We start from the raw sequence: 17,392 nt of genomic DNA, 5'->3' as shown, positions 1-17,392 counted from the left end.
TTCAGATACTTATCCAAATCCATTTTGAAAGATAAGATTAATTCTGCCTCTGCCACCCTTTCAGGCAGCGCATTCCGGATCCAAACCACTCGCTGCCAAATGGCCTCCTCCTGTTCCTATGTTCCTGTGTATAAAGTCTGGGAAACACGAGATCAATTCCTGCCACTCTCACAGCCTTCCTAAATATAGCACGGTCATTCTATTCTCGTAAAACCAGCTCCTGAAGTATCGGCCAGCTGTGTTGGTTGGAGCTCTGGTTATGTTCCTTAGACAACATCTACCACTGTGTGTCTGTAGGGTCGTGGTTATCATGTTCCCCAAACACACCAAAGGTCCCCGCGTGGAATCATTTTGAAAACTTTAAAATGGACCGAATGGCCGACTCCTGTTCCTAATTCTTACGTTGTTATGATCTTATGTCCTTTCACTGGAGAAGAACCTCTCCCCTGAACATGCTTGAGGAGAAAGTTCCATCAAAATATTTCCACCCGATGAGCTTTCCCGTGTGTGAGGCGAACGTGCTAAACGCTACAGTGCGGACACATCTCCACTTGCAGCACCAGGTCAGACGGAAATGTTAAGCGAGCAGCCGAACTGCTGAATCCCACTTTTAAGGACTTTGTCGTGGTGTCAGAACAAATTCTGGGTGAGCCTCCATTTGCCGGCGAAGTTTGAACTTGCGGTTAGAACTTTTGCATAGAATGACTTGCATTTTTACGTGGCCTTTCAACAACTCAGGGTGTCCCCAAGTGATTTAAAGTCAATGAAGTACCGATGGAGCCTTGTAATGTGGGGAAAGATGTGCCCCAATCACCCCACATGCATCTGAACTCTTTCAGAAGCAGGAGAGTGTGTAACCTGGGTCTATAACATAAAGTAATGGGCTCATTAACGATTAAAGCTCATTATTAATCCTCTCACACACCTCAGTTATGTTTATGCAATGCATCGATGGAAACTTCAACAACTGAACTTTACTGCGTTAAGGAACTTTAATCATTGATGAACTTTTATCCCCTATCTGATTTTACACACACTGTATTTTAGGAGAGTGAGTTAAAATGCCCATCGCTCATGATACAAGGAACCTGGGGCGACTTTTTAAAATGTATCCCACAGAAAAATTTTCGCTAAAATAATGTTTCTGTCCGTGCTCAAACCGGGGATATTTCACAGGTGCGGCGAAGGTGATAACCGTTACACGACGGAAACCTCTGTTTACACCTCGAAAAAAAGCATCCTGCAGCGCTGCCTCACTTCCCAGCAACAGATCAAAGCCGCAAACAAACCCATCAATTATTCCCACTTCCCCACCTCCACAGATACTGCCCGACCTGCTGAGTTTTTCCAGCATTTTCTGTTTTTACTGAATACACAAACACAGGTATTCGTTCAAAATCAAACTGGAGGTGGCCACACACAGATTAATCAGAGCCAGAGAGACAGACAGGATCGGGAAACACCGGGAAATGGGGCGAAACCAACAGGCGCCTGGCTGCAATCACCGACAGGGACGTGTGATTTACATAATCTTGGCTAGCTCAGTAGATATAACATGATGCTGTTATTCTCAGGGTTGTGGGTTTGAGCCCCAGGTTGGGTGAATCATTATTGTTAAATTTTATGTCGCTTTCTCGGGCAAACTTCATTAATTAACCGATCAGCTTTTTTTGCACAGTGAAATTAATGTTAACTGAGGGAAAGTCGATAATTGAATAATTGGTTCTGTGTTTTGCATGTTAACTGTTGAACCATATCCCATTTTACACACTGTACTTCAGGCATCTGATTCAGAATGTTTATTGTAACATGAACGTGCCCCTGGGGAAACAGTGAGACAGGTTTTAGAGCAAGGGTCTGGTTATTGTGAAACAGCAAACACAATATCAATTCCACAAGAACAACACTAAATTAACTGATTTGAACGCGCAGCCTCCTGATCGGGAGTTAGACCCGTAACCGTTGCACCACGATGTCCAGGTTCTACAACAGTCCCAGCGGATCGGAAGGTAGAAAATGTAACATCGCTATTCAAGAAAGGAGGGAGAGAGAAAACCGGGAACTACAGGACAGTTAGTCTGACATCAGTCATCGGGAAAATGCTGTAATCCATTGTTCAGGAAGTGGTCTCAGGTCACTTCGAAAATTATAACATGATTCGACAGAGTCAACATGGGTTTATGTAAATGTCATGGGCAGGTACAGAAAATAATCAAATAAGACTAATGTTAAGCTGGCCTTCATATCTCGCGAACTCGATCACCAGCAAGTGATCAGGAAGGCCAATGGAATCTTGGCCTTTATTGCAAAGGGGATGGAGTATAAAAGCAGGGAAATCTTGCTCCAGTTATACAGGGTATTGTTGAGGCAACACCTGGAATACTGCATGCAGTTTTGTTTTCCATATTTACGAAAGGATATAATTGCTCTGGAGGCAGTTCAGAGAAGGTTCACTGGTCGATTCCAGAGTTGAGGGTGATGACTTCTGAGGAAAGGTTGTTTAGATTGCGCCTCGACTCATTGGAATTCAGAAGAATGGGTGGTGATCTTATCCAAATGTATAAGATTATGTGGGGGCTCGACAAGGTGGATGCAGAGAGGATGTTTCCACTGGTGTGGGAGACTAGAACTAGATCTTAGAATAAGGGGCCGCCCATTTAAAACTGAGATGGGGAGAAATTTCTTCCCTCAGAGGATTGTAAATCTGTGGAATTCGCTGCCTTAGAGAGCTGTGGAAGCTGGGACATTGAATATATTTAAGACAGAAATCGATAATTTCTTAAATGATAAGGGGATAAGGGGTTATGGGGAGCGGGCGCGGAAGTGGAGCTGAGTCAATGATCAGATCAGCCATGATCTTATCAAATGGTGGAGCAGGGTCGAGGGACGTGTGGCCAACTCCTGCTCCTATTTCTTATGTTCGTATAACTGGAACACAAGGGGACAGATGTTGTGTGCAGCGATACAAAGCCCTGGTTGGACCTCACTTGCGGGACTGTGTTCAGTTCTGGTACCGCACAGGCAGCATCTGCTTTTTTGCCAGGAGTCGAAACTCACCTCCGATTGTTCATCCACAGCAAGTTTAAACATAACGTTCCCGCCCGGGATAGAACCAGGAACTTTTCACATATAAAGCAAACTTGATAACCACTACACTACAGAAACCTCTGTTACAAGAAGCACAACAGAAGGGAGCTGAACAGTGAGCTCCCTCGGTGCTGATCGGGACCGATGCTGATGTGGAAGCAAGTCATCCTCGACTCCGGGCGAAGAAGAGAGGAGGATCAGGAATGTGTTGGCTCACCTTAAACAACTTCTGTCCCTCACTGAAAGCTCTCAATCCTTCTCCTCCGCTGCCCTTTACAGAAATGTCACATAATTACCACCCACCATGTTCACTTCCACATCCTCACAGTGGGCCACAGAGACTCCTGCCGTCTCCCCGCGATCAGCGAACTCACCCAGTTTTAAAGTTACACCCCAAACAAGTGTCCCGCAAAGGGCAGGAGAAGCCAGAGAGTCTGTAAACTCAGTGTGTAACAGGAAGTAACGGGGTTATTAACGGTGATTACAGCAATTCATCATCATCATAGGCAATCCCTCGAAATCGAGGAGACTTGCTTCCACTCTAAAAGTGAGTTCTCAGGTGACTGAACCGTCCAATACAGGAATTACAGTCTCTGTCACAGGTGGGACAGACAGTGGTTGAAGGAAAGGGTGGGTGGGACTGGTTTGCCACACGCTCCTTCCGCTGCCTGTGCATGTGTTCTGCATGTTCTCGACGATGAGACTCGAGGTGCTCAGCACCCTCCAGATGCTCTTCCTCCACTGAGGGTGGTCTTTATCCAGGGACTCCCAGCTGTTGTTGGGGAAGTTGCATTTTATGAAGTGGCTTTAAGGGTCCTTAAAACGTTTCCTCTGCTCACCTGGGGCTCGCTTGCCGTGCAGGATTTCAGAGTAGAGCGCTTGCTTTTGGAGTCTTGTGTCAGGCATGCGAACAATGAGGCCCTTCCAACGGAGCTGGTCGAGTGTGGTCAGTGCTTCAATGCTGGGGATGTTGGCCTGATTGAGGATGCTAACGTTGGTGCATCTTTCCTCCCAGGGGATTTGCAGGATTTTGCAGAAACATCATTGATGGTATTTCTTCAGCGACTTGAGGTGTCCACTGTATAAGGTCCACGTCTCTGAGCTATACAGGAGGACGGGTATAACTACAGCCCTGTAGACCATGAGCTTAGTGGCAGATTTGAGGGCCTGATCTTCGAACACTTTCTTCCTCAGGCGGCCGAAGGCTGCACTGACGCACTGGAGGCAGTGTTGAACCTCGTCGTCGATTCCTGCCCTCGCTGATAATAGGCTCCCGAGGTATGCAATTATTCATCCTCTCACAGACCTCAATTATTTTCATGTGATAAACTGATTGAGAATAGAAAGAGTGTTAGTGCTCGGGATCTTAACCACTCGACCACCAAGGAAAAATGACGATAATGGTATATATTATATATATATATATCTATATTAATAGAATCATAGAATCAGAAAGTTTCAGCATAGAGTGAGGCAATTTCGGCCCATCGTGTCCCCGCCGGCCGACCAAGAGCTATCCAGCCTGATCCCACTTTCCAGTTCTCGGTCCAGAGCTCTGTAGGTTGCAACTCTTTAAGTGCACATCCACGTATCTTTTAAATGTGGTGAGGGTCCCTCTCTCTACCACCCTTTCAGGCATTGAGTTCCAGACCACCACCCCCCTCTGGGTGATGAAATGTCCCCTCATATCTCCTCTAAACCTCCCCCAATTACTTTAATTCTACGCCCCTTGGTTGTTGACCCCTCTGCCAAGGGAAACAGGACCGTCCTATCCACTCTTTCCAGGCCCCTCAATTTTATACACCTCAATCAGGTCTCCACTCAGAAGCCTCTGTTGCAACGAAAACAGATTCAGCATCTCCAAACTATCCTCATAGCCAAAATTCTCCAGTCCAGGCAACATTCTAGTAAATCTCCTCTGCACCCTTTCCAGTGAAATCACATCTTTCCTGTAATGTGGTGACCAGAACTGCACGCAGTACTCCAGCTGTGGTGTAGCCAGTGTTTTGTACAGTTCAAGCATAACCTCCTTGCTCTTGTATTCCATGCCTTGACTAATATAGGCAAGTATTCCATATGCCTTCTTAACCACATTAACTACCTGGCCTGCTACCTTAAGGGATCTGCGTACCTGCACTCCAAGGTCCCTTTATTCCTCTACACTTTTCAGTGTCGTACCATTTAATGTGTATTCCCTTGCCTTGTTAAACCTCCCCAAATGCATTACCTCACACTTATCCGGATTGAATTCCATTTGCCACAGTTCTGCCCAACTGACCAGTACATTGATCATCATTATCATAGGCGGTCCCTCGATCGAGGTCGATTTGCTTCCATTAGTTCACAGGTGTTTCGATGAAGGACCCGATGTTCCAGTCCTGAATCCAATTGAGGGGGTGGAAGATGGCTTTGTGTGGATTTTTTTAACGTGGGGTGACCGTTGCACATCAGCCACCACACGGGCTTGACAGAGCTAGGTCTTGGTCCAGTGGCAAGGGTTAACCAAGACGACAGGAGACCAGCTCTGCTGCATGGACCCAGGGCCCACACATATCGCAGTGTGGGCTGGGCCCGTGCTGCCCCTGGGCCCTCGGCTCTTCTGGGCCCCGTCCCCTCATCTGTCACACCTCCTCCACGATCTGTCACCGCTCTTCCACCATAAACATTCACCGCATCTCGCCACAAACACTCACCGCTCATCCGCCCCGACCTTCCCACTCCTCTGTCCCTGGGCCCTGCCGATGTTCTTTCTCACGCTCCAAAATGACGACCAGGGTTAACATAAAACTGTTAACATATATGGAATAAAACTTGAAGCACCTCCCGGAATTCCTTCTAAGATGGGATTATGGTTTGTTGATCCAGATTCCAGAATCCATGGAGAGATGTTACCCGTGGTATAAGGTGGTGTGGCTGGATTCCGATGGACTGCATGGATAGCTTACCAACTTCGCTTGTTGTTTTAGTATCATCGCGCTGGTCCCTCGGAGAACAGTGTGAAGTGGTGGGAGGATCAATGTGGCCAGGATTCGTGTCCTGGTCAATATTTATCCCTCAATCAACATCACAGAGACAGATGATCTGGTCATCATCACAATGCTGCCTATAGGAGCCTGCCGTGTGCAAATTGGCGGCTGTGTCTCCCACACTACAATAGTGACCGCACTTCAAAAAGTACTTCATTGGCTGCAAAGCACCTTGAGACATCCATTGATATCTTCCTGTAGTCCGCCACTTTCTTCTTCATTATCAACCACTCAGCCTATTTTAGTATCATCTGCAAACTTCTTACTCATACCCTCAACATTTCAGTCCAAGTCATTGATGTATACCACAAAAAGCAAGGGACCCAGCACTGAGCCCTGCGGAACCCCACTGGATCACAAAATCACCCATCAACCATTATGCTTTGATTCCTGCCTCTGAACAAATTTTGGACCTAACTTTCCACTTTGCCCTTGAATCCCATGGGCTTTTACATTCGTAACCAGTCTGCCAAGTGCGACCTTATCAAAAGCTTTGCTAAAGTGCATATACATTACATCATACCACTGCCCTCATCAACCCTCCTGGTTACCTCCTCGAAAAATGCAATCAACTTAGTCAGACCTTCCCTTGACAAATACATGTTGACTATCCTTGATTAATCCATGTCTTTCCAAATGAAGATTTATCCTGTCCCTCAGGATTTTTACAAATAATTGTAAAAGGTTCGGCTGGCCAGTCTGTATTTACTCAATCCCTTTCTCCCTTTTTAAACAAAGGTACAACGTTAGCAGTGCTCCAATCCTCTGGCCCTGCATCTGTCGCCAGTGAGGATTGGACAATGGTGGTCAGAGCCTCTGCTATTTCCTCTTTTGCTGCTCTCATTAGCCTGGGATACATTTCATCCGGGCCTGGGGATTTATCCACTTTCAAAGCTGCTAAACCACCAATACTTCCTCTCTCACCATGTTTATTTCATCTAATATTTCTCACATCTCCACCCTCATTGCAAAGTCCACATCGCCCCTCACTTTTGTGACAACAGATGCAAAGTATTCACAAAGAATCCTACCCAAGTCTTCCGCCTCCGCGTACAGATTCCCTTTATGGACTCTAATAGACTCCACTCTTTATCTTGTTATCATCGTGCTCTTAATGTATTTACAAAACATCTTTGGGTTTTCCCAGATTTAGTTGCCAACATTCTCTCATGCTCTCTCTTTGCTTTCCTGATATATTTTTTAATTGCACCTCTGCACCTCTAGAATTTCTGCAGTATTGAGTTATCGGTATCTGTCATAAGCTTCCCTTTTTTTCGTTAACTTTCCCTGTATGTCCCCTGACATCCCGGGAGCTCTAGATTTGTTAGTCCCACCTTTGTTTTAAGGGAACATACTTGCTCTGTACCCTCAGGATCTCCTCCTTGAATGCCTCCCACTGCTCTGACACTGATTTACCAGCAAGTAGCCGTTCTCAGTCCACTTTGGCGAAATTCCATCTCAGCTCAGCAAAATTGGCTTTACCCCAATTGAGAACTTTTATTCCTGGTCCCCTTTGTCCTTTTCTATAACTACCCTAAACCTTACTGAGTATGATCACTCGCACCAAAATGCTTTCCCACTGATACCCCTTCTACCTGCCCCTCTTCGATCACAAGACCCAGTCCAGAACCGCCCCTCCCCTGATGGGCTTGTGACATACTGGATAAAGAAATTCTCCTGAATGCATTTGAGGAATTCTCCACCATCTGTACCATTCACACTATCATTTTTCCAGTTAATATTCGGGTAGTTAAAACCTCCACTCTTTCAGCTCTATAGGTTTTGCACTTCTCAACAATCTGCCCATATATTTGTTCTTCTATCTCCCTCTAACTGCCCGGGGGTCTATAGTGCACTCCCAGTCGTGTGATCGCCCCTTTTTTGTTCTTTAATTCAACCCACATGGCCTAGTTTGATGACCCCTCTAACACATCTTTCCTTTTCACAGCTGCAGGATCCGTCAATAATCTCACAACTCAACTGAAAGCAGCTGGAATGTACAGCTTTGAGAGTGGCTTTCTGCACCGTCAGGGCTGGAAACTGTAGAGTTTGAATGTGTACCGAACTAGACAGAGTATTCAACAAATATAGCAGGGCTGGGAGACATTGTGCTTTGTTAATACTGAACCAGAAATGCACATTATTCAATGCTTCTCATATTTAATTGAACACGTTTTCAGCTGGTTTTAAACGGGAACCTTTTGTGTGTTAAGCGAATGTGATGACCACTGCACTACGGAACCCACGCTTTCAAAGCAGACTGCAAATTGAATGCAGCAACTTAGACCGCTCGGCCATCCTGACTGCTCAATATTATGTGTGGCCACCTGCAGTTTGATTTTGAACTTTTGTGTCCTGTCACATGAAGTCAATGAGGACAGCAGGCGTATCTCTGCCTGACACCGGGGAAACAGTGAGGCAGACCTTGGAGCAAGGGTCTGGTTATTGCCAAACAGCAAAGAAAATAATAATTTTGAAAGAACAGTGACCCCGACGTGATTGGGCGAACACATTATTCTGCTGCGAATTATGAATAACATAGAACTTTTGCAAAGAAGGACTTGCATTTCTGCAACACCTTTCAGGAACTCATAATGCCCCAAAGCGCTTTACAGTCGTTGAGTTATGTTTGAAGTGTTGTAGTGTGGGGAAAGATGTGCCCAAACCACCGCACACGAACCTCAACTCTTTGCGAAGGAGTTCGGTGCAAATAATCAGGTGCCTCAGGGACTTGGACTTTCATTGAATGAGTTCTGCTTGTACCTCTATTCAAGCTTGAAACAGCAACTGGGCTTCCATCTCACGGGAGCAGCGTGTGGCAGTTAGCCAGCAGGTGACGAGGTTTGGGGTTGATGTGCATCACTTTCAATCTTTGAAATTTCACCAAGCAAAGAAATGATGAATCCAACTGTCCCTGTAATCCTTTTGTTCAGGTTTAATCACAGGAATATCTGCAGTCAGGAGCTGAAAAGTAATTAAAACCAACGACTTGCTTCTGGACAATCAGAATACTTTGTCACAGACAAGGCACCGGAAGGCTGGAAGGTAGATCACACCGGTTGTGGGAGAGTTGGTTGGTGGTGACATGGAAGTGTCTGCAGTGTGCGGGACCAGACTGCTTCCACACATCCACAATGAATGTCCCACCCTTTATTTGGGAAAAGTACAACTGAGAGTGGACAAGTTCCATCCCGGTCAGAGCAATCTGAAGCTTTAACTGACTGACACCCTGGTTTGGGATGTCTTGCAATTTACATTTAAGTCAGTCTCTGTGGCGCAATGGGTTAGAGCATTCGGCTGTTAACCGAAAGGTTGGTGGTTCGAGCCCACCCAGGGACGATGCCTTTTACTGTTTTTTTCCCGAGGATTCGGTGCCGCACAGTTCCAGGTTGTCATTGTGCGTTTTGGCTGCACGAATATATTCCGCAAACATTGCCAGCTGTGCTGTTATCCAGTGAGTTCCCACTCCAATACTTTTATGAACATTTAGTTCATGGAAAACGATAACAATTTTTTACATGGACCAAGGTCCTCCATCCAGTCCACGAGAAATAAATTACGTTATTGTGTTTAAAGGAACTGGTGGAAATTGTCTGACCGATCGTTGTGGCTTTGCTCAGATTCTGAGAGTCAACAGTTTGCGAAGAATTATCTCATGGCCAATGCCAAGCATGAAAATGTCTCTCAGCATTTGTTCTCGGAATCCCTCAAATTCGCAATGTCCTGCGAGGCGCCTTAATTCGGAGACATAGCTCGCCACTTCCTGGCCCTCCGACCGTTGGCACGTGTGGAACCGATACCTCGCCATCAGATCGCTTTCTTTCGGGTTTAGATGCTCGCAGACCAGCGTACACATTCTTCATAGGATTTAGTTGTTGGTGTCACCAGAGCTAGAAGATTCTTCATGAGGCCATAGGTTGCTGCCCCACAGACGGTAAGGAGGATCGCCCTTCATTTGGCAGTGTTCTCGTCGCCTTCCAGCTCATTGGCCACGAAGTATTGGTCGAGTATCTCCACAAAGGCTTCGCAATCGTCCACTTCTGGGAACTTCTCCAGGATACCAACTGTTCCTTACATTTTTGCGTGGTTGTTCATTGTCTCGTCGCCAATTGATACGCTCATAATAAAGGATGAAACTTAGTATTGTGAATAATGAGTAAGTGTGACCTTAGCTCCTTCAATAAGACTCCAGAGTACAGGTACCTCATGGGTGGCCTGCTTACATACTGTGCTCCCAAGGGATACTGGGATCCCTTGGGACTCGGACAGGTAGGCCCTCTGGTGGTGGTGTGTACAGGTTGTCATGGGTTAAATACATAACACAAGATGTGTACAGAAATCAAGCATCAAAAGCCCTGTCATGAATCGCAAGGGGTTTCCTGCAATTTTCTGATCGCAAAGCGCTTTCAGTCCTTGTCCTTAAAATTGCAGACGCAGAAATTGGGGAGTTTAATGACTTTGAAAGGAGGACATTGTTGTTTGGTGCCGTTCTGGTCAGAGAAATGTTTGTGAAAGGAACTTTTTGCAGAGAGAGGGATTGAGCATTTCAGCTTGTTCCTGAACACTTCTCTCTGGGCACTGAGCTCAGCAGCAATTTCTGTCGTGTCGAGGTTGTCACATTTCCTTCACACGGGAAAAGTTCCCGGTTCAAGCCTGCGCAGAAACATTATTTCTCAAGCAAAAACTTGTCTGCAATAAAATTAAATAAAAGCTGTTTTGGATACATTGTTGCATGAGCAATGAACATTTAAAACCAGTCTCCTCCAATACAGATTGTGTAAAATCAGATCGGGGATAAAACTTCATCAAGGATTAAAGTTTCATGAATTCTTAAAGTTCACTTATTGAAGTTTTGACTGTCCCTGTCAGCATTTCATTCATTCTGTGAAACAATGCTCTCGGTTTACACCAGCAGATCTAAGCTGCATTTGAAACCACAAACAACTCAATAATTATTCGCTCTTCCCCAGTTCCAGAGCTCAGATGGTTATTGTCCATCCCTGGGATGCAAGCTACCTCGGACCCGGGCAAAAGCTCCCCGTACACCAAGCACAGGCTCAGGAAAACCCCGGGGGAGAGGTTATCCCGGTCACTGGGCCTTCCAGCAGCCCTGAACAAGCACCCGGTCTGAAACTTTCCAGAGTAATAACTTGTAACTGGAGCATCTAACAGTAAGGATGGCCGAGTGGTCTGATTAAATTATCAACTCTCCCTCAGTTCGCATTTTTATCATTGTGCAAAAGAAGATCATGGGTTCATTAATGATATTTACCCGCGAAAGCAACATAAAAGTTTACTTTTCATTAAACGCCCAACGTGGGGCTCGGACCCACGACCCTGAGATTAAGAGTCTCATGATCTACCGACTGAGCTAGCCGGGCTTCTCAACATCTACCCTGTCAATCCCCTTCAGAATATTGTCTGTTTCAATGAGATCACCTCTCATTCTTCGAAACTCCAGCGAGTATCGGCACATTCTACACAATCTCTCACCATAGGACAGTCCTCTCATCCCAGGAATCAATCTGGTGAACCTCCGTTGTACCACCTCCCAGGCAAATATATCCTTCCTCAGATAAGGAGACCAAAACTGTGCGCAGTACTCCAGGTGTGGTCTCACCAGGGCCCTGTACAATTGGAGCAAGACTTCCTTACTCTTGCACTGTGGGCGGAATATTAGGTACTGTGGGCCGAATATCCTGTTTTTCTGCTGATTCTACGGTTGTATAAAAAGTTATAAAAATTTGACAGTCGCTCAGCAAACATATTTGTATTTCCTTCAGTGTGCAACACATGTGGGTGGATTAATGATGATAACAGTTATTCAGGATCTCACAGACTTGAAAAATATTTGTCAGCTTGCTCTGTAAAAATGCTTTCCCTGACCAGGAATCAAACCCAGACCACGGCAGTGAGAGCACCATACCCTAACCACTAGATTACCAGGGAACACTGCTTGCAGCCTCTGCGATAGCTTTAAATATAGTCAGCTTACAATCACAGCTGAGAATTGTGCGGTGACACGGGGTGTGACTGGAATTGCTGGGAGCAGCGTGGAGGCCCCGACCTGCGTGAGAACACCAGCGGCAGGTCGGGGCGATAAAAGGAGCGGTGAGCCGTGGCCTGGGAGCAGCGTGGTGGTGTACCACGGCAAGGTACAGCGCGAGCTGGTGAAGGAGGGCGACGGCAGCGAAGAGTGATGTCATCAAAGTCCAGGTCGGTGATTGGAGCGTGGGCAGGTACAGCAGGAGCAGCGAGAGACTGTGGATGGATGTGATCGGGGCCCAGGGGTGGTGTGAGTTCAGGGCCAGGGGCCCAGGGGCAGCACGGGCCAGCCCACACTGCGATATGTGTGGGCACTGGGTCCGTGCAGCAGAGCTGGTCTCCAGTCGTCTTGGATAACCCTTGCCACTGGACCAAGACCTCGCTCTGTCAAGCCCGTGTGATGGCTGGGGTGCAACGGTCACCACACGTTAAAAAAATCCACGCACAGGTATCTTCCACCCTTCAACATACAGTTCGGGACCTGGAACGTTAGGTCCATCATTGAAACACCTGTGAACTCATCCTTTTTTGGCGTGGAAGCAAGTCATCCTCGCTTCGAGGGACTGCCTATGATGATGATGAACTGGATTTGCTGCAGTCCGCGGGCAGCAGGTGATGAAAGCGGGCGTGAGAGTGTGAGTGACAGGTGGGCACTGCTTCTGATGCTGTCTGACCCACGATGGGAGTGGCCGGGGATTTTAAAGCCCTTTCATTGCACCAATGCAGGGTAAATGAAACTGTGTTTCAGGAACCTTCATGCATACAAACATGGGCACTCTGCACTGCAGACCTCGTGGTGTAACGGTAGTGTGTCTGACTCCAGATCAGAAGGCTGCGTGTTTATATCACGTCGAGGTCACTGTACTTTTCCATATTGTTCTTCCGGAATTGAGATTTACTTTGCTGTATCACAATTTACTTTCCCACCCATCTTTGTATCATCAGCAAACTTGGCTCCATTACACTCGGTCCCTGTATCCCTGGGATAGGGGAGTGAAGACACACCGGAGAAGTGTGAGCTTGTGGACCGGAGAAATTACAGCTGCTGGAGCTGTGCGTTTTATCGGGGAGGGACGGGGGGAGAGCCCGCCGAGCGACCGGAGAAGCTGAGAAGCTGCTGTGCTTTTCATCGGGTTTGACACTGTTTAAAAATGGCAGAGTGCCAAGTTATCTCTCCCTACTGCCCATGCGCGAAGGTGCCGGCAGTGTTTTCGGCGCAGGCATTTGGCTCCGCCCCCCACTTCACACCACGCCAGGACTTCGGGGACTGTACAGAGCGGCCAGGATGGGGCGAGTTTTTCCCCGCACCGTTTCCAGCGCGCAAAGTCGGTGCGCTTGAGGTCAGTGCGCCGACAAAACTGCTTGGGGAAAACCTAGCCCTTGAAGAGTAAGGAATACACTGAAGGAAATACAAATATGTTTGCCGAGCAACTGTCAAATTTTAATAACTTTTTATACAACCATCGAATCAGCAAACAAACAGGGCACTCGGCCCATAGTACCTAATATATAGCCCACAGTACAAGAGTAAGGAATTCTTGCTACAATTGTACAGGGCCATGGTGAGACCACACCTGGAGTACTGCACACAGTTTTGGTCTCCTTATTTGAGGAAGGATATACTTGCCTGGGAGGTGGTACAACGGAGGTTCACCAGATTGATTCCTGGGATGAGAGGACTGTCCTATGGTGAGAGATTGTGTAGAATGGGCCGATACTCTCGGGAGTTTAGAAGAATGAGAGGTGATCTCATTGAAACACACAATATTCAGAAGGGGATTGACAGGGTAGATGGTGAGGGTTGTTTCCCCCGAGCTGGTGTGTCTAGAACCAGGGGGCACAGTCTCAGGTTAAGGGGTCGGCCATTTAAGATAGAGATGAGGAGGAATTTCTTCACTCAGAAGGATATGAATCTTTGAAATTCTCTGCCCCACAGGCCTGTGGATGCTGAGTCTCTGAATATATTCAAGGCTGCGTTAGATAGATTTTTCGAGTCTCGGGGAATCAAGGGATCGAGAGATTACTGGAGTTTGGAAGAATGAGAGGGGATCTCATGGAAACATATAAAATTCTGACGAGACTGGACAAGTCCCGATGTTGGGGAAGTCCAGAACCAGGAGTCAGAATCTAAGGGATAAGGGGTAAGCCATTTAGGTCTGAGATGAGGAGAAACTTCTTCGCTCAGAGAGTTGTTAACCTGTGGAATTCTCTGCCGCAGAGTTGTTGATGCCAGTTTGTTCGACATATTCAAGAGGAAGTTAGATGTGGCCCTTATGGCTGAAGAGATCAAGGGGTATGGAGAGAAAGCAGGAAAGGGCTACTGAGCTGAATGATCATCCATGATCTTATTGAATGGTGGTGCGGCTCGAAGGGCCGAATGGCCTACTCCTGCACCTATTTTCTATGTTTCAATGTTTCTATGTCCTGCTCCTGCTTCTTTAATAATGGATTCCAACATTTGCCCAACCACAGATGTTAGGCTAACTGGTCTATAGTTTCCTGATTTTTGTCTGCGTCCTTTTATAAATAGGGGCATTACATTTGCAGTTTTCCAATCTGCTGGGTCCTCCCCAGAATCCAGGCAGTGCATGTCCACAGATCACAGAAAGTAGCAGGCCAGATAGCTAAGGTGGTTGAGAAGAAATATGGAATGCTTGCCTTTATTAGCCGAGGCATAGAATACAAGAGATATGGTCGGTGGGGCAGGTTAGGTCACAGCTGGAGTACTGCGTGCAGTTCTGGTCGCCATATTACAGGAAGGACATGATTGCACTGAAGATGGTGCAGAGGAGATTTATGAGGATGTTGCCGGGAGTGGAGAATCTTCGCCTTGAGGACAGATTAGATAGGCTGGATTTGGTTTCCATGGAACAGAGCCTGAGGGGAGACCTCATTGAGGTGTATAAAATTATGAGGGGCCTAGATATAGTGGATAGAAAGGAACTATTTCCCTTAGCAGAGGGATCAACAACAAGGAGGCATAAATTTAAAGTAATTGGTCGAAAGTTTAGACGGGAAATTTCTTCCCCCAGAGGGTTGTGGGGGTCTGGAACTCTCTGCTTGAAAGGGTGGTAGAGGCAGAAACCCTCACCACATTTAAAAAGTGCTTGGATGCACACCTGAAGTGCCGTAACCTGCAGGGTTATGGACCTAGAGCTGGAAAGTGGGATTAGGCTGGAGAGCCTCTTGTTGGCCGACGCGGACACGTTGGGCCGAAATGGCCTCCTTCCGTGCTGTAAACTTCTTTGATTCTATGAACTCATTTGCAAAGAGTTGAGGTGCGTGTGAGGTGATTTGGGAACATCTTTCCTCACATGACAACATTTCAAAGGCAACTGAATGGCTGTAAAGCACTTTGAGTCGTCATGAGTTCCTGACAGACTTCTTTGCAAAATTTCAACGCAAACTCAAGGCTGGTTTGGGATTTGAAACCAGGATCTTTCTGCAAATTTGAAGTAACAACCATAAAGCAAGAATCATACCCCTAGAACAACAAACCACCTGCTTAGCAGATGTGGAGATAAGATGTAACCATTATTGAAGCCTTTTTAGTGTGTGTTGCTGTTCTTGATCGGAGGAGCACATGAGACGGAATCAGTGACTTTGCCTTTTCGACATGTCTTCTGAAGCGCCGCACGGTCCCACTCCTGCAGTCAATGAGCTGTCGGGACGTTAATGTATCCATCATCATCATCATCATAGGCGGTCCCACGAAACGAGATGACTTGCTTCCACGCCGAAAAAAGATGAGTTCACAGGTGTTTCAATGAAGGACCCGAACTACATCCCAAAGGGTGGAAGATGCCTGTGCGTGGATTTTTTTAACGTGTGGTGGCCGTTGCACCCCAGCCATCACACGGGCTTGACAGAGCGAGGTCTTGGTCCAGTGGCAAGGGTTAAGCAAGACGACAGGCGACCAGCTCTGCTGCACGGACCTAGTGCACAGTGTGGGCTGGGCCGTGCTAACCCTGGGCCCCTGGCCCCAAAATCATGCCTCCGCTGGGCCCCGATCACATCCCTCTACAGTCTCTCGCCGCTCCTTCGCCCCGATCTCGCCACTCGTGTTGTATCTGCCCACGCTCCAATCACCGACCTGGACCTTGATGACATCAGTCTTTGCTGCCGCCGCCCTCCTGCACCAGCTCGCGCTGCTCCCTGGAGGAGTCTCCCGGGACCTCCAAGCTGCTCCCAGGGCCGCTCGCCGTTCCTTTTATGGTCCCGACCTGCCGCTGGTGTTCTCCCGTTAGTGTATCCAGGCTGTGGGTGGCCACCCTGAGCACAGCAGAGGGGTTTCTGCATTAGTTCTGGGTGGGGACAGTATCTTTCCCCTTCTCTCTTCCTTTTGTCTCGATCCCTGTGCTTTTATTTCTCTATTTATTCCCCCTGTCTCAGTTTCTCGTGTTTAAAAGGGAACAAAAGATGAAATTGGTGTCTCTGTGGAACAACTTCTCTCACTCAAAGTTAGACGCACTGCTGTTCGCCATGAGGTCTAGGTAGCTAGCCGTTGATATTCAGGTTCATATATAAATATATATAAATATATCTACATGTATCATAACCGTTCCGTGGTGGTCGAGGGGTTAAGATCCGGCGCACTAAACTGGTTTCAATTCTCGATCAATTCATCGCATAAAAATAATTGAGGTCTGTGAGAAGATTATTAATTGCTGTAATCACCATGAATACCAATACTTTCTGCGATAGACCGAGCTTACAGACTATCTGGCTTCTCCTGCCCTTTGCCAGGCACGTGTTCGGGGTTTAATTTAGTAAACTGGGTGAGTTCACTGATGGCGGGGAGACGGTAGGAGCCTCTGTGGCCCCACTGTGAGGATGTGGAAGTGAACACGGTGGCTGGGTGATCCGTGATATTTCTGTAAAGGGCAGCGGAGGAGAAGGATTGAGAACTTTCAGTGTGGGACAGAAGTTGTTTAACGTGAGCCAACACATTCCCGATCTGCACAGAGGGAGCTCACTGGTCAGCTCCCCTCTGTTGGGGCTGCTGTGCCAGAGGTTTCTGTAGTGCAGTGGTTATCACATTTGCTTTATACGTGAAAAGTACCCGGTTTGATTCTGGGTAGAAACATTATGTTTAAACTTGCTATAATGGAACAATCGGAGGAGAGTTTAGTCTCCTGGAAAATGCTGCCTGACCTGCTGAGATTTCCAGCATTTGCTGTTTTTATTTGCTATTTATTCTCCTGGTAAAAAGGCTCCCTTATTCCTGAATTGCT

The 17,392-nt window shown here is 47.0% G+C and overlaps 2 non-coding genes across 2 annotated transcripts; one reads left to right on the top strand and one right to left on the bottom strand.

Annotated features, from left to right (window-relative positions):
- The first annotated feature begins 9,378 nt into the window (after nt 1-9,378).
- Nucleotides 9,379-9,452, top strand: trnan-guu (transfer RNA asparagine (anticodon GUU)). The gene has a single exon. It is a non-coding gene; the product is annotated as a tRNA-Asn (tRNA).
- A 1,969-nt stretch (nt 9,453-11,421) lies between these two features.
- trnak-cuu (transfer RNA lysine (anticodon CUU)) lies at nt 11,422-11,494 on the bottom strand. Its single transcript has one exon. It is a non-coding gene; the product is annotated as a tRNA-Lys (tRNA).
- Nucleotides 11,495-17,392: the final 5,898 nt, after the last annotated feature.

The sequence above is a fragment of the Pristiophorus japonicus genome, unplaced genomic scaffold, assembly GCF_044704955.1.
Source record: "Pristiophorus japonicus isolate sPriJap1 unplaced genomic scaffold, sPriJap1.hap1 HAP1_SCAFFOLD_42, whole genome shotgun sequence".
NCBI lineage: Eukaryota > Metazoa > Chordata > Chondrichthyes > Pristiophoridae > Pristiophorus > Pristiophorus japonicus.
This window is presented reverse-complemented; position numbering and strand designations above follow the sequence as displayed.